The sequence below is a fragment of the Macaca fascicularis genome, chromosome 5 (assembly GCF_037993035.2).
Source record: "Macaca fascicularis isolate 582-1 chromosome 5, T2T-MFA8v1.1".
Taxonomy (NCBI): domain Eukaryota; kingdom Metazoa; phylum Chordata; class Mammalia; order Primates; family Cercopithecidae; genus Macaca; species Macaca fascicularis.
In genome coordinates, this window is record NC_088379.1 from 60,258,250 (window position 1) to 60,282,306 (window position 24,057).

A 24,057-nucleotide genomic window follows, 5' to 3' on the forward strand; every position below is an offset into this window, starting at 1 on the left:
AAAATGTGTGTTTCAACAGGGGACAACACCTTAAACTAAAGAAAACTGCAGACATCAGTTAGTGGGTGGAAATTATTTTTGACATGGGGCATTCCCAGATCTCCTAAAGACAACGTAGACAGTTACATATTCCAATGACTTATAAGGCCAGCCCTGGAGTGACCCTGTACTGGACCACATGAGTCAAGCTGAACTCATTCTTTTATTGAAAAAAAGTTATTTTCAAAGTTCAGTGCTGTCATTATGCACTGTAGAATGCAGTGAGATGTATCATATAGATTTATATCTATGACAAAGCTCTCTTCTCTGAAATATAAAATGTGATTTGCTACTGATGGGTTTCACTTTTTCATCCATTAAATGAGAAACCTGGCCAACTATAGCAGAGAATATTTAACACTGTATTTTCTATGTGCCAGGAACTATCCTTAGTGCTTGCCATGTATTAAGTCATTTAATCCTCTCCAAAACCCTATGAGATCAGTACTATTATTATCCCAATTAGCTAATGAGTACATTGAGGCAGAGAGGATATGAAGTTTGCTCAAGGTCCCATAGGAGTATATGACAGAGCAAGATTCAAACTTTAATATCAAATTCCAGAGCCTGCCTTCTTAACCACACTCCATGAGCTCCCAAGACTTTTCCAGGACTGAGAATCTACAAGCTTTTCTCATTTATCCATGATACACATCCGATATTGCATCATTAGCCCATAAAGCATTATAATAAGGAAACTGCACAATATACAACACTAGCATAATGAAGAAATTATAAAGAGAATGATTATCCAAGATTCAGCAATCTTCTCAATAATAATTACTTGAGAAACATTTAAATCTCTTTTTTTTTTCAGACTATTTTAAAGTTCTATGGTATTTGGATTCTGTAATACTAAGACCACTAATAAATAATTATTAATATTGAAAGTTTTTTCTCCCTTTTGCTGATCCTTTCTCCTTTTGCAGAATGAGTAAATATATCACACTAATCCCATTGTACATAAGAGACAGCAATTACTGAATTATTGATATGGTTTGGCTGTGTTCCCACCCAAACCTCATTTTGAATTGTAACTCCCATAATTCCCACGTGTCATGGGAGAAACCTGCTGGGAGGTGACTGAATTATGGGAGTGGGTCTTTCTTGTGCTGTTCTCACGATAGTGAATGAGTCTCACAAGATCTGATTATTTTAAAAGATGAGAGTTTGCCTGCATAAGCTCTGTCTTTGCCTGCCGCCATCCATGTAAGAAATGACTTGCTCCTCCTTGCCTTCCACCATGATTGTGAGGCTTCCCCACATGGAACTGTAAGTCCAATTAAAACTCTTTCTTTTCTAAATTGCCCAGTCTCGAGTATGTCTTTATCAGCAGCATGAAAATGAATTAATACAATTACTCATTGTCATACTTAGGATTTGAGAACTATAGGTGTCTTTAGAAGTCATCTTGTCCAAATCCTACATTATAAGATTCTAATCTCCAGTTTTAACTTGTACAAATGTTGTGTATTTCAAATCTAAAATAGAACTACAATATGAAGAGATGTAAATATTTGGCCATGTTTTTATGGGCAAGAGATTTCTACCTACAAAGTGGACAAAGATTCTAAATGTCGAAAAGGACAACATTTTTAGTGGCACAAGAACTAACCTATGTGTTAAGACCTCTTTAGAAGTCTCATACAAAATTTGGAATTTTATCTGTAGACTAACCTAAACTAATAATTTGATCTTCTATTTCCCTTTCACTGAAAGATGTGGGCCACATTTTTCATGATAAACCATTTATAAAACTTGATTATTAAAATCATCTTGTTGTGTGCTTAGCAGACCAGATGAATCTCAGTTAATAGACTCTGTCCTGCAATATTAAAGGCTGATAATTAAGCATATTAATTTATTTTGTATAATTTCTTCTTTCCTTAAAGCACTTTGCAAGTGGTCTAAACTGAGCAGGACTTCAGAAAATTGGGTTCTGAGCACTGGCTCCATTGCTTGCTTGCTCTGTGACCTTGAGAAAGCCACTTAATCTCTTTGGACATCAGATTCTTCATCTACTAAACTAGGGGGTGGGGTTACACTCATCCTCTTTATCCCTTTCTGCAGCTGTCTTAGTGATGAATTTACAAATGGAACTTCAACAGTGTTGCTCTCATTTGAGGGATAGGTCAGAAAAAGTAAATAAGTCCTTTAAAGTTCTTCGGTCAAAAACCCACAAAAAGTTGAGATTTCTCAAAGTATAGCTATGATAAGGCCATGATATGATTTGCCTTTGCGTCATCTCTCTCAAAGAATGTGAAATTTTTTACATTTCAGAATTTAAATTCAAATTTCTGATAGGAATATGTGATTGTATTTAAAATCATAAAATCTTTGAGATATATGAGCTATTACAAAACTAAGCTTGAATATGCAATTCTAAAGGATAACCATGTATTATCAAGAAAGTTTTCAATAATCTCTTTGTTCTGTCTAAATATGATATTTATTTAAGCTACCCTATTAGGTCAGCTTAATGGTGTGTCATTTTGACATTTCGCTTCTTAACTCAGGGTACCTTGACCAGGCTTAGGAAAAAACAAACAGAAAAATGAATTTAAAAAAGAGAAAGATTGCAATCTATTTAGTAAAGGTTAACTGAACGAATCCCCAGATTAGATATACTTTGATAAGCAAACAATCATTGCCAGCATCTTGAACTTTGAACAACTGTTAAGAATATAACTAACATGGCTCTAGGGAAAATTTTTATAAGCCATTCATTGTTGCTCCCAAAATACGTTTTCAGAATAGATTAACATAAGCAGGCACCATAATGTTTGAGCATCATCTTTAAAGGGGAAAATTACCAACACGCCCCAAATAATAACCAATTTTGGAGAACATTTTTTGAAAAGGGAGGTAATGCCAGAATATTTCATGGGAGGCTTGAGGTACTTCTGTTTAGCAATAACATTCTTACTTAACTTCCTTAACTCAGGTTCACTTGATCCCACTATTGGAATCTTGTGATAATCTTTGGCAGAGCAGTCGCAAGTTTGCCAGACATATCATTACCCACATCTTCTTTCTATGTTTTACCTATGTACTCATAATAACATTGAAATATTGTGAAATCCTGCATGCAGGGTCAGGAAGATCTTCTTCCCCAATCTGTGTAAGATATGAGTATTAAGGATGGTTTCTCACGTTAGCCCATTCTTACATTATATAAAATAATTGCACCATTCAATTCCTCAGTTCTGATTCACCTTCCTTTCATAATCCCTTTAGTAGTTCTTTGTAAATATCTGTGCTCAGAATAGTTCATACATATTATTTGCTTCTCTTCCATCTTCTGGTGATTAGACCAGGGTGTAATTCTAATTATTCTAGTCCTTCCATTGTGACTTTGTTAAAGGAGGAAATTGCCACAAACCACTATCATTTTGCTAGAACATTAATACTCAAAACAATCTTTTAGATTTGAGTCAGCTTCTTTTCATGGCTCAATGACTTCACATTTTTCTCTTTAGAAACCAAAACACTTAAAAGGTAATCTACTCTTTAGACTTTCAACATCACATTTTCTCTGAGACGACAGTTTTCCTTCCTCCTTGTGCTACCACTAGATCATAATAAAATGACAGAACTGAAATTATTATTCTTAAAAGATACCAATACTGGGAAAAAATGGAAACAATGCTTTCAGGTATTTAGGCAACATGCAGCAATGTACAATAAAAATAGCACAGAGTTTGGAGTTAAGTGCATTAGAAAAAAATCCTAGACCTGCTGCCCACCATGTGACTTTGACCAAGTTATTTAATCTTTCTTCTCCCCAAGTCTCTCATCTACAAATTGGGGCTAGTAATTACTACCTCACAGACTATTTTGATAACTGAACAAGACAGCGTAGGCAAACATATTCAGTTAAGTGTTTGGTCTACTATATGTGGTCAGAAATATCTCCGTTTCCTCAGTCAACATAGAAATATCAAACTCTATGGAAATTAAGAGAGTCATCTGAGCAGCCTAAGGAGAGGCCCATCAGTGACTGTTTCTCCCAGCTTTAGCAATCTCACTAAGAGTTTAAAAAACAAATGAAACAAACCACATAGTTGAAGGGAGAGAGAAAAACATAGGTTCATTGTGCAAGTTGTGTGAGGGGAAAAAAAAGAATGAACGCATAAAGTAAAAATATGGACATGCGTCCTTCCACATGCAGCCCTAATTCGGCTCTAAAGAAAATGGTGGCAAGAGCACAGACTGTATGGTCATACAATCCCAGCTTCCAACCATGAGTCTGACACACTTACCAGTAGTGTGACCTCAGCCAATTATTTAATGATGGAGTCCATGGTTCCTTGTGTACAAAGTTGGGATAATTGTAATTCCCTTGAAGGATTAACTGATATAATTAGTGTATGTAGAGTAATCAGTATACAGTAGGCATTCAACAAAGAGTGCAACTGTGGTCACTATCATTTACAAAGAGAATTACTCTTAGTTGCTTATTTGGAAGACCTAAACAAATCTCAAATCAGCTACCAATGGGTAAAGAGCAGCAATGAGCCATGCCAAACATTCTACTTATTTGAAAGTACAAATGTTTGTAATTTTCCAGGAAGTTGCTAAGGAAGACATCCTGACATGGAGGACAATATTCTCTTACCTCACACACTATTGGCATAACCATTTGACAGCATTTCTTCTGATAATGTAAAATGTCTGTTCCACATGTGAGAACACAAACACTGTCATTCTGAATTGGATATGCCCTCCATTCCACCAGAATTCTCTCAGAAAGTGTAAAAATTTATGGCTATCTTCTTTGACATCATGAGTCTAACTTTATAGGTTAACAATGGGCTATAATTTTCTTAGTTCCTTTTTTATTTTTTTATTTTTTTAAGATGGGTTCTCACCTGTTGCTCAGGAGTGCAGTGGCCCAATCACAGCTTACTGTAGCCTTAACTTCTTGGGCTCAAGTGAACCTCTTGCCTCAGCCTCCCAAGTAGATAGGACTATGGACATGTGCCACCACACCTGGGTAATTTTTTTTTTTTTTTTTTTTTTTTTGGTAGAGACAGGACTTGCCCTGTGTTGTCCAAGCTGGTGTTGAACTCCTGGGCTCAAGTGATCCTCCCGCCTTGGCCTTCAAAAGTGCCTAGATTATAGGCATGAGCCACTGTGCCTGGTCTGTTTTTTATTTTTTATTATTTCAGCATTCACTTTAGCATCATAAGCGTTTTCATGTATGCTAAATTATTTCATCCTAACAACTCTGTGAAATAGACATTACTACTCCCCATCATTCTTGTTGGCTACTCATTGCCAGTGAGCTATCAGGGGAAGGAGGTGAGGTGCAAGGACATTTCTCCAGACAAGGACATTTCTCCTGGCAAAGAGGCAACTGTCAGCCATTATCAGCCAGCACTTCTGGTAGCTGGAGAGTGGGTGCACTGATCTGGGAAAGGGGATAAGGATGGATGGGCACCAGCAGAAACTACTATATCCTCATTTTGCAATGGGGGAGTGGAGTGGACAACAAGGATTAGAGCATTTAAGTGACTTACCATCCTAATATAGCTGATAGTGAAAAGCCAGATTCTAAATCAGACTGCCTGATTCCAAGTCAAGTGCTGTATCTCCCATACCATTGGTTTGCTGAAGGAAGAGGGGCAGCTGTGAATGTGTATAAACCTCTTACAAAGTGGTAAGTTGGAAGAGTTACTTCACTAAGAGCATTAATCACTGTAAAAAGTAGTAATCTCCTTAGGTGTGTCTACATTTAATCATTCTCAACTTCAGCTGATGCCCTGCTCATCTCATTTTCTGAGAACTAAAAAGCAAATCCATAAGCATTCTTTCCAGGTTAGCCACAACTTCATGATCTTTGATTTTGAGTCTTTTCAGAAGTGTATTTTAAACTCAAGTCCTGTCCTTTGAGCCTGATCTCGCAGAGTAGTATTTTTTATTTCTTTGGAATAATGGTCAATGCTGGGGCTTGACCAGGTGAAGCCTGATATCAAACAGACTTGTTCTCACATGACATAGGTCTTATACCTCCAGTTTAGATGACATCTATACCCAGCACTTGCACTGTGACCACTACAAGGCATCACAGTGGTGGAATCACCGCACTCCAGCTCCTCTCTGACGTCTTAGATCTAACATCACAGGTTAGTAATGGCTTATACTATCTTAGGTTTTGTCCTTCCTTCCTTTCTCTCTCTCTCTCTTTCTCTCTCTCTCTCTCTCTCTCTCTCTCTCTCTCTCTCTCTCTCCTTATTTATTTATCAATTACTTAGCACCTCTTATGTGCCTAGTGACCTAGGCATTTTCATGTGGAAGAAATCTACTTTCAGCTACTCCAGCTTCCTGGTTGAGAGTAGTAAGGGAATAAGACAAGGGGATAGGGAGAGGAGTAAGAAAGAGATAGTAAGTGTCAATCATCAGAAGGCATTCCCTTCAGTAAGCTGAACAGTCATGATGTCCAGGCATAATGTAGCTGGAAGTCATGATTTAGGGTTCTCAAAAGGTGAAACAGGTGGAAGAGAGAGGAGTGGTGGGAAGCAGCATTTATAGAAGCCTATTAGAACCAAGTGCTATGCCAGTTATTTCACTTGATTGTTATCTTCATTTAATTCCCATATGTTACAAGTTGGTAAGTTTCCAAAAGTAAAGTTTCGCAGAACAAAAAGTGATTTTTTTTGCTTGTTTTTTTTTTGTTTTGTTTCATTTTTGTTGCAAGCATCCAAACTGAAGAGCAGCTCAGCCTGGCATTTTGGCCACTTTGCAGTTCTTCACTGACCCTTCTTGAGCTCCATCCAGCAACTAAGAATTATTCCCTTATGAGCTTAAAAAAACATGAAAGTTCCAGTCTGAGCAATGGAGCCAGATGTCTCTGAAAAAAAAAATACATATATATGTATGTATGTATGTATGTGTGTGTGCATGTGTGTGTGTATATATATGTGTGTGTGTGTATATATAAAATAGTTGTATCTTTATGTAGTTAAATAGGAGACACAGCTTGATTTATGGGCTATTATTCTGTTCTTACTGGGATTTTATCCATAAGGGGTTCACAAGTCTAAGAAGCCACTGGTATAACAAAGTATAACCATATACAGTTCCTGGGGGGGAATGAAAGCTATTACTGATTTTACTGCTTCTTCAACATTAAGAGACCCTATCAGACCTCAGTAGGGTCACTATCAGCTCTAACTTTGTTTCTATCCAAATAGACATAATTGAAGGTTAAAATGTTAATTTTACAAATATATTATAAGACTACTTACTTTCTACAATGAGAATTAATATCTAATTTAGTTTTTGATTAATCACTGTGTAGAACATAATTCAAGAAAGATTTGATATTTGAAAATTTCAAGATATTATTTAAATGGCTGTAGTTTCACAAATCCATTCTTAAAACATCTGGTATACTCAAGATAGCACTAATTTTTTTTTTTTTAGTTTTAGAAAATCAAATTCTGAACACAATTTATTTACATTAGCTATCCTATTGACTCAGCAGTTTTCTATTAATTAAGAGTCTTTTGACACTCCTGGTTTTCTTTGAGTATAATATACTTTAAAATAATATTTCTTGGGTGTCTGCTGTGTCCTATGAGTCCATTCATTGTACAAAAATGTGAAGAAGAAAAATTCCCCCCAGTGGAGCTCATTGCAAGCCCCTCGTGACTGTTTTTACTGCTAGCACTTAAGACTGAGTAAGCTCACTTTTGTCATTGCTGTTCAATCAAACACCTTGTTTAATAAATTAGGTATTTAAAAAACCAATTATTGAACAACGGATATGGGCCAGGTACTATGAAGACTCTTGGGATTAAATATGAGTGAGATAAATACAGTTCCTGCCATTACAGACTATACAGTTTAGTAGACTCAACATTCACCTCTAATTTAATATTCTGAAGTTCAAGGCATGTGGACCTATATTTCTAGAGCAGTAATTAAGCATCTCTCTGTCCATTGATCTAAACTGGTGAAAATGTAAGGCACTAAAAGTATTCTATGTGAGCAGCTCTTCGGCCTACAGTGAAATTGAGAATTGGTAGGCCTCTGGAATGAAGCAGAATACATTCACGCAGCAAATGTTTATTGTATACCAACTCTATACTAGATGATGGGGGTTACAATTTTGGTAGCAGTAGACATATTCTCAGCCCCTCAGAGAGTTTTGCATTCTAGAAGGAAAGATGTTCTAAAAATAACTAATTAAAATATCATGTAAAATAGCACAGATTTCAGTAATAGGTTTTCCTCTCTTTTCCACCAACATAGTGCTGTAAGCACAGCATGACACAATCACCCAATGAGATTTTACACCTGCCATGGAACCCCACTTAGTGACTGTGGCCTTGGAGAACCTAGTGCTCTATGGAAACTGTATCCACAAGTCACTAGGATTATACAAAATGTCTATGTTCAATCTGTGTATTCAACTCCACAGGGAAAGCCTTGGGACCATTGCTCACAAATGTTCTAGTCTTGAGAAAATCTGTAGATGACACATGATGAGTGCATTTCTTAGTAGGCTGAGCGCACCTGTTCATAGGTGTTGTGTGTGGACATCACAAGTCAAGAAGAGATAGATCTGATATGCCTGGTTGTGTCTCTGGAATCATTTTCTGTCATTTGATTATGTGATTTGACCTTGGTTATCTTCAACTAAGAAATGAAGAACTTAGGCCAGAAGAGAGAGAAAATTCTGATTCTGCATTTACTTATTCACATCCTTTTCAAACTTTGTTTGGAGGGGTGGCTGAAGACATTGTTTGGGACAAATTCCTATCTCCAGCCTGGGGTTATTTTCATTATTCAGGGCAAATAAGTAATACAGCGTCTCACCTCATATTAATTGTTTTCTCCAAATTAGCATTTGGAGAAAATACTCACATGGAAGGCATCACAGTAGCAGGTACATTGGGGCTGCTCTACCTCCAGTGTTTGAGAAGAGCCATTTCCAACTTGTAGGGTTAATGTGCAGACTAAAAGAGATCCACACATAAAGCTCCCTGCAGAGTGTGTCACACAAAGTATAAAAAATGTCTTCTTCTTCTTCTTTCATCATCCCTCTCTCCCTCTAGCTATCTTTTAATATATAAGATGATTTATTTCTAAAAATTTGATTATGCAACAAAATTCTATATATTAGATCTGATTTTCTCATTATTACCTTTTATAAAATTATGCATAAATTTTATAAGGAAAAATTATTATACATAAATTTTATACATAAAATTCATTGCTCTCTCCTTCTAGCTATTCTTTAATATGTAAGATGACTTATTTCTAAAAATTTGATTATGAAACAAAATTCTTTATATTGGATCTGATTTTCTCATTATTACCTTATATGAAATTATGCATAAATTTTATGAGGCAAAAAGAGTCTATCTTAAGCTTTTATGAAATATCTCTAAGAAATATTTTATTTTCTCACATTTAAAAAGTTTCATTGTGTTCGAGAAAATGATGTCCTGATATTAGCAGATAAAATGTCTTTATGAAATTATAAATGGTATTACATTTTGCTTTGAGAAGTTCAAAATACATTTTTAAATATTCATTTAAAACTTCATTGTAGAAAAGGAAAACAAGCTTTACCTGCAGTGCTGTGCCAGATATTATGCTGTTTTGTACAAATAACATTTTATTTAACTCATGCTGTAATGCTGTGAAGAAAGTAGCTTATCTACAACATTTCACGCAGAAGCTTACTTTCTCTTCCTCTTCCTTTGGCTTCCCCGATGCCACACATTCTTGAATTTTCTTTACCATCCTGTTGCTGGTTTCTCTGTCATTCTGTTGCCGGTTCCTCCTAGGTTTCTTAACAGTAGCCAACTCCAATCCCTTGAAACTGAGACCTCTTTCCTTCTCTACCTATCCCCACTTTTGTGGCTATAAATATCCTCAAAACCTGACAATTTGCACATGTATACTTACAGCCTGGTCTCCTTTGCTGACTGCAGATATGACTATCCAAATGGCTACTTGACAATTCGCTTGGGCAGCAATAGAAATCTCAAACTTAACTTGTCCAAAATTATATACTCCTCCCAAAGAGTTTTCCATTTCAGTAAACAGTAGCTCCATCTTTCCAGTTGCTCAGCCTAAAACTGCAGTGACATCCTCAACCCCTCTGCAGTTTCCGTGCCCTCTTGATTTCCATTCAGTCTGTTTCAGCCACACTGATTTTTTTTTCCCTTTATACCACAAGGCATTGAGTCTTTGCACTAGCTCTTCCCTCTGCTGAAGACTGTTTCCCTCTACTGAAATGGTCTTCTCTCAGACAGCTGCCCTCCCTGTCCTGCCTTAGAATTTTTGCTCCTCAGTGAACAATTTTTGACTGCCCTATTTATAATTCTAACTCTCACCATCTTCAGCTCTTCATCTCTTCCTGCAGCAGATACTTCCTTCCACCTTCTCTGCATTATTTTATTCTTTAATACTTGTAAGCATTTGACATACTATATATTTTCCCCTTTCACCAATTTAGTAACTGACTTTCCATGTTCCCCTCCTTCTTCCTACACATACACTAGAATATAAACTTAAGAAGGGTGAAGATTTTTGTCAGGTTTTTTTTCTTCACTGCTCTATGCAGTACCTAGAACAGTCCTTGGAACATTGTAGGCATTCAATATATATCTGTTGAAGGAAACCTCATTTCACAGTTGAAGTAACTGCAGCTCAAACCTTGGCTTAGGTGACACTGGGTGTGAATAACAGCTTGAATGACAGAACCCAGTTCTGTCTGTCTCAACACACATCCTGAGCCATCAGCATCGTTTTGCTGTTAATATTTTCTATGTATGTATGTATTTATGTATGTATGTATCTATCTATCTATCTACTCGGTATCAACTGACTCAAGACTTGAATATATCCGACTGCCAACATGATATCTCACTGGGGAAATAATAGATATCTCACACTAACCTGTACAAAATCAAGTGTGTTCATTTTCATTAGCAGACAAACAGTTCTGAGAACTAGAGGCTGCCAATGGCCCTTCTCTTAGAAATGATAGGATCCCTGCTCTGGGAAAGGACAGGGAAGGATCAGAGTTCCTTTCTCATGGGCCCAGGTGATTGTGTTCCTTGCCCTCCTGGCATGAAGCTCACGACTGTGCATGCCACATGCCTTACTTTTCCAGGAAGTCTTGTTTGCACATTCTTAATGCTTTGAAGAAACAGTATGTATATGAAAATTAAATTCTAGGTAGGAACGATCTATAAACTGCAGAGTATGTTGTTAGAGGTTTCATCAGTGTTTGGAAAATCTTCCTCCTTATATGAGGTCAATGCAGTGGCTCACACCTGTAATCCCAGCACTGCCTCCTGGGCTCAAGCGATTTTCCCACCTCAGCCTCCCAAGTAGTTAAGATTACACGCTCCCACAGCACACCCAATTCCTGGGATTTAAATCCCAATGCTACTACCTACTCCTATGTGATCTTGGACAAGTTGCTTAACCTCTCTGCATTCAGTTACTAATCCATAAAACTGAGATAAAAAGAGCACTTCCTTAAGGATTTGTGTGTTAACACAGATTAACTGTTATGAAAGTGTTGTCATTGTTACTATGGGTCTTAATCTCCACATGTGTAATGTGATTGGAAAACCCAGTTCAATGACATCATAAAGGAGCTGCTTAAAACTTACAGAGTAGTGCTTAAGAACACACTCTAAAGTTGGATATTGCTGGATTAAAGACTCATTTCCAAAACTTACTGTCAATGTGGGTTTGGACAACATCTTATCCTTTCTACATCTCCTTTCTCAGTCTAAAAAATAGTGCCAGTAGTATCTACCTCAAAATATGGCAAATAATTAAGTTAACTCTTGTCAAGCCTTCAGATGGAACCTGGCACACAATTAGTGCTAAATAATTGAGAGCTCTCATTCTTACCACACAGAAACAGAAGTAAATTATCAGATGAAAATTTTAAAATGTAGTCCAAAGAGTTATCTGATATATATAGTCTTACATACTAGCCCCCTGCCAAAAAAATGGGGGGGAAGGAAGGAAGGAAGGAAGGAAGGAAGGAAGGAAGGAAGGAAGGAAGGGAGGAAGGGAGGAAGGGAGGAAGGGAGGAAAGAAGGAAGGGAGGAAGGGAGGGAGGGAGGAAGGGAGGAAGGGAGGAAAGAAGGAAGGAAGGGAGGGAGGAAGGGAGGAAGGGAGGGAGGGAGGGAGGGAGAAAGGGAGGAAGGGAGGAAGAGAGGAAGGGAAAAGTTATTTTACCTAAAAAGCATTGCACTTTCCATTTTATACAACACTGTTTTGTGATCCCAGGCCTAGAAGAAACCAATTGCTCAGGGCACTGGTCACAATTAAAATTAAAATTCAAGAACTCTTGATAGTCTGAGGTTTGTTCCCCAAACCCAGCCAGAGAACTCATTTCCCTTTTTACAAAGACGTCAATTCAATTCAGCATCCTGGAAAGAAAACACAATGTTCTCACACTGGTCTCATAGTTATTTACCTTAAAAAGAGGCTGCATATTTTGGAATAACTTAAGCAATGGTGTAAATCAGAGAGACCAGACCTTCGTCAGAGTGAACCTGATCTTTAGCAACCTTGCCCAATCTCTCTATTTTTTCAATGAATCAATTAAATATCAATATGTATTGATATTTATTAAATGAAATATCAATATGTATGGTAGTTTTTATTATGTAAGTTGTCAGAGATTTAATCTTTTTCTTAAATAAATAATCCACCAATTTTTGCTCAACTATAATCTAAAGGAATGTAATGTTCTGAACTAAATTCTTAAATCTCCACTGGAGTTTTCTATTGTTGCTTTCTATTTTCTAAAAGGATCACAGGCAGAACAATATTTGTTAAGAAGGTAAGTGATCCTTGTATAATTTTATATAGTTTCAGAATGTCTCTCCTGACCAAAAATTGTCATTTCTTTGTTCAGAGAAATTGCATTTTAGTGAGACAGTTACCTGGGAGATTCTCTGATGGTGTGATTTATTGTTGGCAGCAGCCACCTAGTCCAGTTGAAACAGCATAGGTATAAAGTCAAACGGTTTATAAGTAGAATCCCAATCCCTCTGCTTTCTGCCTGCGTGACTCTAAATAACTGAGTCCTCATTATTTACCTATCAAATATAACTAATACTCTCTTCTTATAAAACTGTATTAAAATCAAATAAATAGAACCACATATAAAGCCAGCACATGCCTAGCTTAAAGCAGATTCTTAATATATATTTGCATTTTCACCTTCTTTGTAACATTTGCTTTATTATAATCTCAAAAGTCAGGAATATAGAGATCAATATGCATATTATAATCATCCACATCAGTGTAATGAGTTAGATTTTACAAATTGTTTGCATTTATGTCATTGGAAACTTAGGCTCTGGGAAATGATCTTTTGCAAAGCTGCTAAGATACAAAGCTGAGACAACGGACCCAGTTCTCCCTGTGAAATTGTTTTGTGGATTGGTATCATCGGCTTCCTGAAGCACCTTTATTAAAATAGATTTGGAAAGTAGCTAGTTTGGGAGCCATGTCTTTGGTTTTGAAAGCTGCAAGGTGGAAGAGCATGTTCAGGTTGATACAGGATCTGAAGATGGAACAATCACATACCCGACATTATTCCCAAGGAAAGAGCCAGCCTGCTGGGCTGGATAAAGAAAATTCACTATAAAGTGTGTTTATCCTAAGAACAAGGACTGCCTGGCTTGCCTATAAATGCCAAGTGGAGCACCTCTAATAGATATTCTTTATATGCAAGTTGTGAAACGGACTTTAAAATTTTATAAAGAAAATAAAAAAGAGAAAGAAATGGAAAAGAAAATTCCAACAGAAATTCTTCAGGTAAGATTGCAAGAGGAAGTTGTTTTTGCTTTCCTGTGCTAGTAGTTTCTTTCTCAAAGTGGTTCTTCCAGCTAGTTCTGATGACTCACATCCTTGGCTGCAGGCACTTTGTTTATCTTGAGTGCGATAAAGCAGAGGTCCCCAACCATTCTGGCACCAGGGACCAGTTTCATGGAAGACAATTTTTCCACAGACAAGGAGTGGGGAGACAGTTTAGGGGTGATTCAAGCACATTACACTTATTGTGCATTTTATTTCTATTATTACTACATTGTAATATATAATGAGATAATAATTATACAACTCACCATGATGCAGAGTCAGTAGATGCCCTGAGCTTGTTTTCCTGCAACTAGATAGTCCCATCTGCAGGTGATGGGAGACAGTAACGGATCATCAGGTGTCAGATTCTAATAAGGAGCGTGCAACCGAGATCCCTCCCATGCACAGTTCACAAGAGGATTTGTGCTCCTATGAGAATCTAATGCCACAGCTGATCTGACAAAAGGTGGAGCTCAGATGGTAGTGCAAGCAATGGGGAGCAGCTGTAACACAGATGAATCTTTTCTTGCTCACCCGCCACTCACCTCCTGCTGTGCGTCCTGTTTCCTAATAGGTCACAGACTGGTCCAGGCCCGGGGATGGAACCCCTGCTGTAAAGCATCATGAAATGTGAGCCCTCATGGGATCTATCAAAGTAAATAGCAAGCAAACATCTCTCCTGAGCATCTACTATATGCCACATAGTAGGTACTCAATATAGATGTTTTAAACAGATATTCTACTTAACTCAAATAGGATCCTGATTGTGACTTCTCAAAAGTCTGTAATCTATACATCTAATACATATTATAATCATTTGCATCAGTGTAATGAGTTAGAGTGTACAAATTTTCTGGATTTATGTCGTTGGAAACTAAGGTTCTGGACTTATGTGGCCTTTAGTCTGATTTGCTACTAAGAATATCTGACCGGGAGTAAATATCTCATGTTGTTTCTCTGTCTGGATATAAGCTACTCTAGGGCAAGGACTAGGTCTTGTCTGTGGAGGAAAGAATATTTAGCACGGCATATGTGGAATACATGGATAACTTTTCTTTGATGGATTACTTTTGTCTAAATCATCAAGTCACTATTATAGACACAGTTGCTGCCTAGAAAAATTCAGACAATTTGGTTTATATGTAGTGGCATTAGTAATATTTTATTTAAAACCTTCAGAACACCAGTGTTCTAGGCTGTAATCCAGTTAGTAGAATGTTGGGTTTTTTTTTAAAAAAAAAGCTTGAAATCAAAAGTAAAAAAGGCAGATGGTCTGAGGGGTTATTTCACCAGGGTTACGGCGAGGCCTTTCCACAGAGAAGCCGCCTTCCAGTGGTCACATTGCTGAAGTCTCTTCAGTGCTCCCCTCAACTCCTTTATTTTCTATTTCATGAGGTAATTAATTTTTATACAAAAAATATTTGCAGAACACTCTGATTTACTATAACTCCTTAGCAAAAAAAAATATATATATAATCTAAAATACTGTAAAACAAATTTTCCCAATTGGTTTTGGATAACTTTCTTCTTTTACATTCTCTCCCGTTTCCTCCAGTTGCTTGTTGCATGCCTTTTTAGCATGCCTTCTAAACAGCCTACCCTGCCACGTGCCATGATTACTGTGACCACATCTTCGGAACCAGAAAACAGGATACCTGGCCCAAAGCATGCACTCATAAAGCAGAGTGTTTTAAATTCGGAATGCCACAGAAGACAGAAGATAACATGCTCACTACACTTGTAGAGCAACACGCAGCCAGCCATTTCCAGTGCAAATTATCTCATTGCATAGTGTGACAACTAAAGGTCATAACTATAATACAAATCGTGTTTTTCTTGTAATCTATCCTTCAGTTAAATGTGAACTCCAGGAGAGCAATGACTGTGGGTATCCCGAGCACTGAGGTCTGTGACCAGCATATCATAAACTGTAGTTGTACATAGAGGAGAATCAATAACTATTTGTTGAAGTGAATACATTTTATTGCAGCCCTTTTCACAGTATTAACACAATAGACATCATAGTGTAACTAACAGTTCCTTAGAAGTGGATATCAGGCACTTGGCTACCACCAACAAGCAACTGTGAATGAGTAACTTCTCTGAATATCTCTTTGTTCATCAGGAAATTGAGAGAGATGGGGCAGATTTATTTTTTAGGTCCCTTCCGCTTTGTGAAGTGCTATTTCTCTCCACCTTCACTTAGGATAATTCATTCACCAGGGCATGCAGACATTAGTTATTGCTCAGAACTCAGTGTTTCCAGTAGACATGGATTGGGAGCAATAAAAGTGGACCCAGAGCTAGTTACTGTGAATTTCTACTTGTATACAGAATGCTATAGAAGTTCAAGATATGGAAAGGGATGTCTAGCCCATGTGGAATAAATACTCGATCTTTTAATGCTTCATTTCTAGAACCATAGTTTGTGTTAAAAGAACCACCTTCACCAAGCAGTCCAATGAGAACAAACTCTAGGACAAACATATTCTTCCAATAGAGCTAACTAGATGGAGAAAAAGAAAATGAATGAAATCTAGGGAAAAAAAATAGAGCCACCCAGTACAGGACAGAGCAGGTGGAGGAGCAGTATGTTCAGACCTCATTTCAGGTAGAACTCAGAGGGACTGTAAGTGATGCCTGGAAACACCTGTTGAACAACAGTGAGCTCCTGTAGAACCAAGGGACTATCATTCTCCTATTGCAGAATAATTTTTCTAGATACTTGATTTTATTATAATGAAAGTTCCTTCTTATATCTTAATGACCTTAGGGAGTTGGTATTCATATCCTGTGAGTTGAGAGAAGAGAGTTTTTCCAGTGGGAACGTGAATAAGTTTAAATGACTCATCCCTCAAGTACCAAGCACCACTGTTCCCAGGTTTAGATGACAATTACTATTCCTTCAGTGAACCATGGCCACTCTGAGATTGGGGGTGGGGAGGAGAAAGGAATGGAATGCCAGTGAAACCATCTTCTATTGTCATCCTGCTCTGGGGCCTCACTCAGTCGTAGTCTTGCATCTCAGACCTTGGCCTCTTTGTGAAATAAACATTTCTTGGCCCTGTCTTGCAGGAAAATTGGAAGCCTGACCCTAAAATAAGTGAATATCATCCATAGGCCAGGCCAAAAGAAAACCAGGGAACATTTGGCACAAAGGAGCTCTCTTCAAGAAATTATTTTCCATGTCATATTTGCATAAATTAGTCATGGGCCCACCAATTCAATGAAAGAGGAAAAGAGCATGCATGACCCTAGCGTGCTGGCATCCTGTTGTCCTTTATAGCTAAGGTCAGACTGTTTCTCCTTTTACCTCATGTTGGCTCTTAGTGGACTAAGACTGGCAAGTCTGAGGCTACAGATTGTGCTATGAGTGAGCAACTGGAATTGCACAACATTTTCCTTGGCTAATATTTCAGTTTGTTGAGTCAGTGACCTGACAAGTAGCTACAGCCCATGAAACAGCATTTTCCGACTCAGTGCATGTGAGAAAGAAGTAGTAGCTAAAGGTTCAGCACAGTAGACACTGTTGACACAGCCTTCTGACTCCACAGCATTGTTCTAGGATCTAGATTGCTCCCTACTTAACTCAGTGGCATTGCCTCCTATAAATTCTATGTAAATCTCAGACCCTCAGTAACATGTCCCAAGACGCATGATGAACAACATTTGGTATTCAGTTTTCTCCAGCGCTGTGAAAGTGTCCCACCAGGAAACAATAAGGGCTTTTAGCCTACTAATTCATGAGCAATTTGATGCCTCTTACGTGGTAAGTGCAAGTTGGGAAATGAATTTCCTGCTGCTAGAATTCCAACACTTTAGAAACTCTTCAGTGAACAAATAAAAGTTTATTCTTTGCAATAATAATGGAAACAAAGACTTTCATAAAACCAAACAACTGAAATGTCTTGATAAACGCCTGCAGAGTTGGCTAGGTTTCTAAACCATTAAATGATGAGTTTACCTCTTCTTACAGTTTTTCAAGAATCCATTCAAGCATCAAGATAGGAAAGAGTATGATTCTTCGTTTTTCCTAGTCATGCTCCATTGCTCTATGTTATCATAAAATGACTTTAATTCAAGTGTTATTCCATTAATTGCCCAAGAAATCATATTTGAAAGAAATAAATGCTTATATATGTATGCTTACATGTCCCATCTGGAAGTCTTAACCTTTAAAACTGTACTCCAGCCCCTTCCCCAAACGTCCTTCCCCAACTCCTTATGCACTTACTGGATTCAAAGCACAACAATGTAAAAGCTGTGAGAAGAAAAAAATATAAATTGAAAGAAAACTTTTTTTTTCCAGAAAGATAATTAAATTCAAAGTAAAAATAACTACTTGTTTTCAACTTCAACTCTTCAACTATTTCTCCTAGAATTTTTTTCCAAATCTCTTACTCCAAGTCTAACACTCCATTTCATTTTTCTCTTTCATGATTATGTATTTTAACTCATAGGTACACTCTTTAACACAGGGGCTATCCCTGAGACCCATCCCAGAGCCTGAGAAGGGCTTGGCACTCTCCTTGTCAGATAGCCTGTTGCCTCCTCGGCTACACTGTGAGCTCCTTGATAGAAAGAATTGTGTTATCTGTGGCTCTCAGAGCCCTATTCAGATATATGATGCATAACATGTGCTTGTAGAGTTGGTAAACTGAATATATGTGGAGCCTCCAGAACTGTGTTCCCATTGAGGATGACAGGAAACAGATCAATCCTTGTCCCACATGGCCTAAATCTTAGTCTGACAAATATCTGGAAATAATTACAAAAATATAAGATGGGAATGACTTGGGAGTCCAGAATGGTGTCTGAACCCTAGTCACTGCCTTGGGCACACATTTCTCATACTACTGCAATGTCACAGTTGTTGACTTTCGGTTCACTCAGTTGGTCATCTCCTTAAAGTTGGTTAAGGAACCTCATATCCCTCATCCTACTGTTTTCTTCTACCAGAAGTCCCCTTTGCTCAGGACTTCTAGTGGTTCCCTCCTTTTAACCCCAGTATCAGCCCTTTATCCCTAACTCTTTGCCTGCCAAATGACATAGGAGGAAAGAATGAGAGGGAGCTTTCTTGGAGGTAAGTAGTACCTGCAAGGTAATCAGATCTTTCATACTACTCAGATCTGTGGCCATATCATGTGTGATTATGTTACAAGAGTGTCTATTTCCCTTATCATTCCATGCTGTATAAACTCAATCTCAGGAAGAAAAAGAAAGAATTTTAAAGGCTCATCCTGCACTGATGAGTTTTGTTTCAGAATGTTGCCTCCGAGATGCCTAACGCCATGCAGCAGAGAAAGCAGGCACATTAAAACGTGTGCCTCAAAGCTCTACTGGGAGATGGGAAGTTCAGCTCTCTATGGCTCCATAGTGAAAGAGATCAGAAGCAGCACCTCTCTGGACCACCAGGACTTCAGAGTTGCTTGCTCATAACCAGACAACTCGTGAAGGCTTCTGCAAAATTTTATGGTGAAGGCTGAAGAGAAAAGACACTTAGCATATCTTTCACAGGGTTCTCTACTGCAGTCTCACCTCTCACCATGGATTTCTTTATTCCGTTTTTTAAAAAAATTGTAAGATATGTCACATTCACCAAAAAAGTGAAAAGAACACATATCTGGCTGGGTGCTGTGGCTCACACCTGTAATCTCAGCATTTTGGGAGGCCGAGGAGGGTGGATCATCTGAGGTCAAGAGTTCAAGACCAGCCTGTTCAACATGGTGAAACCTCGTCTACTAAAAACACAAAAATTAACCGGACATGGTGGCACATGCCGGTAAATCCCAGCTACTTGGGAGGCTGAGGCAGGAGAATCGCTTGAACTCAGGAGGTGGAGGTTGCAATGAGCAGAGATCACTCCATTAAACTCCAGCCTGGGCAACAAGAATGAGTCTCTGCCTCAAAAAAAAAAAAAAAAAAAAGAAAAAAGAAAGAAAGAAAGAAAGAAAGAAAGAAAGAAAGAAAGAAAGAAAGAAAGAAAGAAAGAAAGAAAGAAAGAAAAGAAAAGAACACATAGCTATAGTTTAAAACCATTATTATAAACGTGAAACACATATAAATGGTAAATGTTCATATGTGTAACAACCACTCAGATAAAGAAATAACACATTACCAACATTCTCAAAACCCTCTTCCCTATTTCACCTCTTCCTGTTTCCTTTGAGTAATCACCTCCTGATTTTTTCCATAGTCATTCCTTTGCCTTTCTTTATACCTTTACTTTCTGTGTGTGCATTTCTAAACAATCCAACTTATGTTGCCTGGTTTTGTGCTTCACATAAGTGAAATCATACTTTTTGTATTTTTTGTGCCTTGCTTCATTTGCTCCACAGTATGTTTGTGTAATTCATCCATGATACTCCACACAGTCATAAGTGGTTTATTTTCTTTGCCATTAGGGATTAAGAGCAGAGACTCTAAAGCCAGACTTCTCAGGTTTAAATCTCAGCTCTATTCTTGTTCAGATGTGTAACCTTGTGCAAATTATTTCCATCTTTCTGTACTTTAGTTTTAATTTACCTGGCGCTGATTGTGGGGTATGGTGTAAGTTAGGGGTCTTAGGTAAACCTCCCTGGGAGGATCTCTGAGATGGTGATTTGTAAACATGTGGTTTATTGGAGCATGAGCATGGGAACGATACCTGAAAAAAGGTGAGGAGGGCAGATTTGGGCAGAGGAGAAACTTGAATGGTGAAGCATATGCAGCAGAGGCCCCAGCAGGTCCTGTAGGAGCTTTCAGCTTGTCTCAAATTGATAGAATTTGTATCCCCACATCAGCCAGTCTCTGGATGTGAGATGCCTTCAGGGAGGGACCACAGCCTTCAGCAAGGCAGCTCCTGTAGGCCAAGGGCAATTCCTGAGGAGTGATTCAGCTGCGACCTGTCAATTAGCAATATTGCAGCTGGAACAATTAGTGTCACCATTCTGAAGGGGAAAACTGGGAAGGGCACCACAGCATCCGAGACAGGGTCCAATTTGATTTTTTCCCGTACAGATACTCGATTGTCCCAGCACCTTTTTCCACGTTATATAATGCTACCTCTTTCGTATCAAATGCCCATACAGTAGTCTATTTCTGAGGCTATTAAAAGTTATGTTTCTGGCCAGGCTTGGTGGCTCACGCCTGTAATCCCAGCACTTTGGGAGGCCCACGCAGGTGGATCACCAGGTCAGGAGATGGAGACCATCCTGGCTAACACGGTGAAATCCCGTCTCTACTAAAACTACAAAAAAAAAATTAGCCGGACGTGGTGGCAGGGGCCGGAACACCAGCTACTTGGGAGGCTGAGGCAGGAGAATGGTGTGAACCTAGGAGGCGGAGCTTGCAGTGAGCCAAGATCGTGCCACTGCACTCCAGCCTGAGCAACAGAGCGAGACTCTGCTTCAAAAAAAAAAAAAATATGTTTCGTTCGTCAATTATCTGATTAAAACAAGTTGATATCAATATGTATATAGAAAATTACCCAATGGAACAAAGAACAAAGAAAGAGGACTTGATATATTAGATATCAAGAGTTGCTGTAATTATCTCTTTTTTCACAGTCTCTTTCCTTCCTTTTCTTGTACATGAAATGTCCTCACCTGTCTTGTCTACCAGGGATGCAGAATTCTTCTGTGAATTCTTCAAGACTAAACAGAAACATAATTTCCCCTCAGAAGCTGTCATTGGCCCCAGGTCCTTCTTCCTCTGTCATTCTTCAGAATTGAGTGCTTTGTCATAAACTGCCGGTTCAAGCCTTGAGTAACGTCCTATAGCTGTATGATCTTGGACTATCTTATTTAAACAACATACTTCATAATTTTCTGTAAAAATTCAAATTAACCCTTTTTCCTCTCTTCAGTGCGGGGCACCCACAATTTGTGCACTCTCTTTCTGCTGCTCCTCAGCTCTCGGATACAGCTGACACCATGGGTTTCGGAGACCTGAAAAGCCCCACCGGCCTCCAGGTGCTCAACGATTACCTGGCAGACAAGAGCTACATCGAGAGGTATGTGCCATCACAAGCAGATGTGGCAATATTTGAGGCCGTGTCCGACCCACCGCCTGCCAACTTGTGTCATGCCCTACGTTGGTATAATCGCATCAAGTCTTACGAAAAGGAAAAGGCCAGCCTGCCAGGAGTGAAGAAAGCTTTGGGCAAGTATGGTCCTGCCGATGTGGAAGACACTACAGGAAGTGGACTACAGATAGTAAAGATGATGATGGTATTGATCTCTTTGGATCTGATTATGAGGAGGAAAGTGAAGAAGCAAAGAGCTGAGGGAAGAACGTCTTGCACAATATGAATCAAAGAAAGCCAAAAAGCCTGCACTTGTTGCCAAATCTTCCATCTTACTAGATGTGAAACCTTGGGATGATGAGACAGATATGGCAAAATTAGAGGAGTGCGTCAGAAGCATTCAAGCAGATGGCTTAGTCTGGGGCTCATCTAAACTAGTTCCAGTGGGATATGGAATTAAGAAACTTCAAATACAGTGTGTAGTTGAAGATGATAAAGTTGGAACAGATATGCTGGAGGAGCAGATCACTGCTTTTGAGGACTATGTGCAGTCCATGGATGTGGCTGCTTTCAACAAGATCTAAAATCCATCCTGGATCATGGCATTTAAATAAAAGCTTGAAAGATTAAAAAAAAATTCAAATTAAATTGTTAACTATTACCACTTAGCTCTATATTATAGCTCAAATTATTTTTATTTGCCATTACAGACAATGAGTTTCTTCAGTGCAGGGATCATGGACCATTCAGCTCTGGATCCTTATCACCTGGCACAGTTTTATCATATGGATATGACTGAGATTGAAGATGGTAAGGCTCATAATCGAGAATACAAGTAGTATATTGGCTCACTGGAAAGAATCGTCAGACGTTCATATACAAGTCACTTATTTCTGAAAATAAAGCCACAATATTGAATAATGTAGCTTCAAGCCAGGATGCTAGCAATTCTTTTCTTAATTCAAAGTTCCCATTTTCCACCTACTCTTTTCTCTAAGTAAAGGATGCCCCCACTCACCACCTTCAATGCCCTACACAAAACCGCAGATTTCCCTGTAGGCTGGGGAAAACAGATAAACTGAAGGAGAAGGAGAAGCAGGAGGAGGAGAGGAAAGAACAAGAAGACAAAGAAGGGGAAGAGGAGGGAAAAAAAGGAAAGGAGGAAAGGATGGAGAAAAGAAGGGAAGGAAAAGAAGGAGAAGGAGGAGGGAGAGTGGAGAAAAGAGGAGAAGGAGAAAACTATCACCATATAATATTTATGCATACCTTTCCTTTTTTAAGGTTCTAAACAGGATATTACATAATATTCCAGTCTGAAACCTTTGGATTATTTTTCAAAACATCTAATATTTCCTGAGGAGAAAGAATCAGAATCAGTCTCAGAATTGACGTTACCTGTCTAGAGAGTGTGCCACTAGAACACTGCGCAAGTATGCCCTCCCCAAAAAATAAATAAATAAATCTGTGTTTACTATGGAAGCTCAGGAGGTAAGTTTTGGACAGTTTTTTGTTTTGTTTTGTTTTTGAGATGAAGTTTTGCTCTGTCACTCAGTGACAGAGCTCAGTGATGTTAGCTCAGTACAACCTCTGCCTTCCAGGCTCAAGCGATTCTCCTGCCTCAGCCTCCCAAGTAGCTAGGATTACAGGTGCCCGCCACCATGCCTGGCTAATTTTTGTATTTTTAGTAGAGATGGTTTCCCCATGTTGACCAGGCTGGTCTTGAACTCCTGACCTCAAGTGATCCACCTGCCTCGGCCTCCCAAAGTGCTGGGATTACAGGTGTGAGCCACTGTGCCCAGCCTTGAATGGTTTTAAAATAATTACTTGATCTTGCTTCCAAGCATTGATCATTCAGAAATACTGAGGTCTACTAAAAAAAAAAAAAAAAAAAAAAAACCTCAATTTATTCTACTTTCGAATTTTATTTTAACAAACAGGAAGCTAAAACACTAGACTGCTATTATAATGAATGTGTGAACTATACTGGCCTATACTCAGGAATGGAAAACCAAATACCATATGTTCTCACTTATAAGTGGAAGCTAAGCTATGGGTTTGCAAAGGCATAGTGAGTGATATAATGGACTTTGGAGACTCAGAGCAGAGAGGGTTAGAGGAAGGTGAGGGATAAAATAACTACATCTTAGGTACAA

The 24,057-nt window shown here is 38.4% G+C and overlaps 1 long non-coding RNA gene and 1 pseudogene across 1 annotated transcript; both read left to right on the forward strand.

Annotated features, from left to right (window-relative positions):
* Positions 1–1,224: 1,224 nt before the first annotated feature.
* Positions 1,225–21,695, forward strand: LOC135970793 (uncharacterized). Its single transcript, XR_010586643.1, has 3 exons — positions 1,225–1,311; positions 15,455–15,705; positions 21,502–21,695. It is a non-coding gene; the product is annotated as an uncharacterized lncRNA (long non-coding RNA).
* Positions 21,696–21,776: 81 nt separating this feature from the next.
* On the forward strand, positions 21,777–22,541 carry LOC102127637 (elongation factor 1-beta pseudogene; annotated as a pseudogene).
* The last annotated feature ends 1,516 nt before the right edge of the window (positions 22,542–24,057 follow it).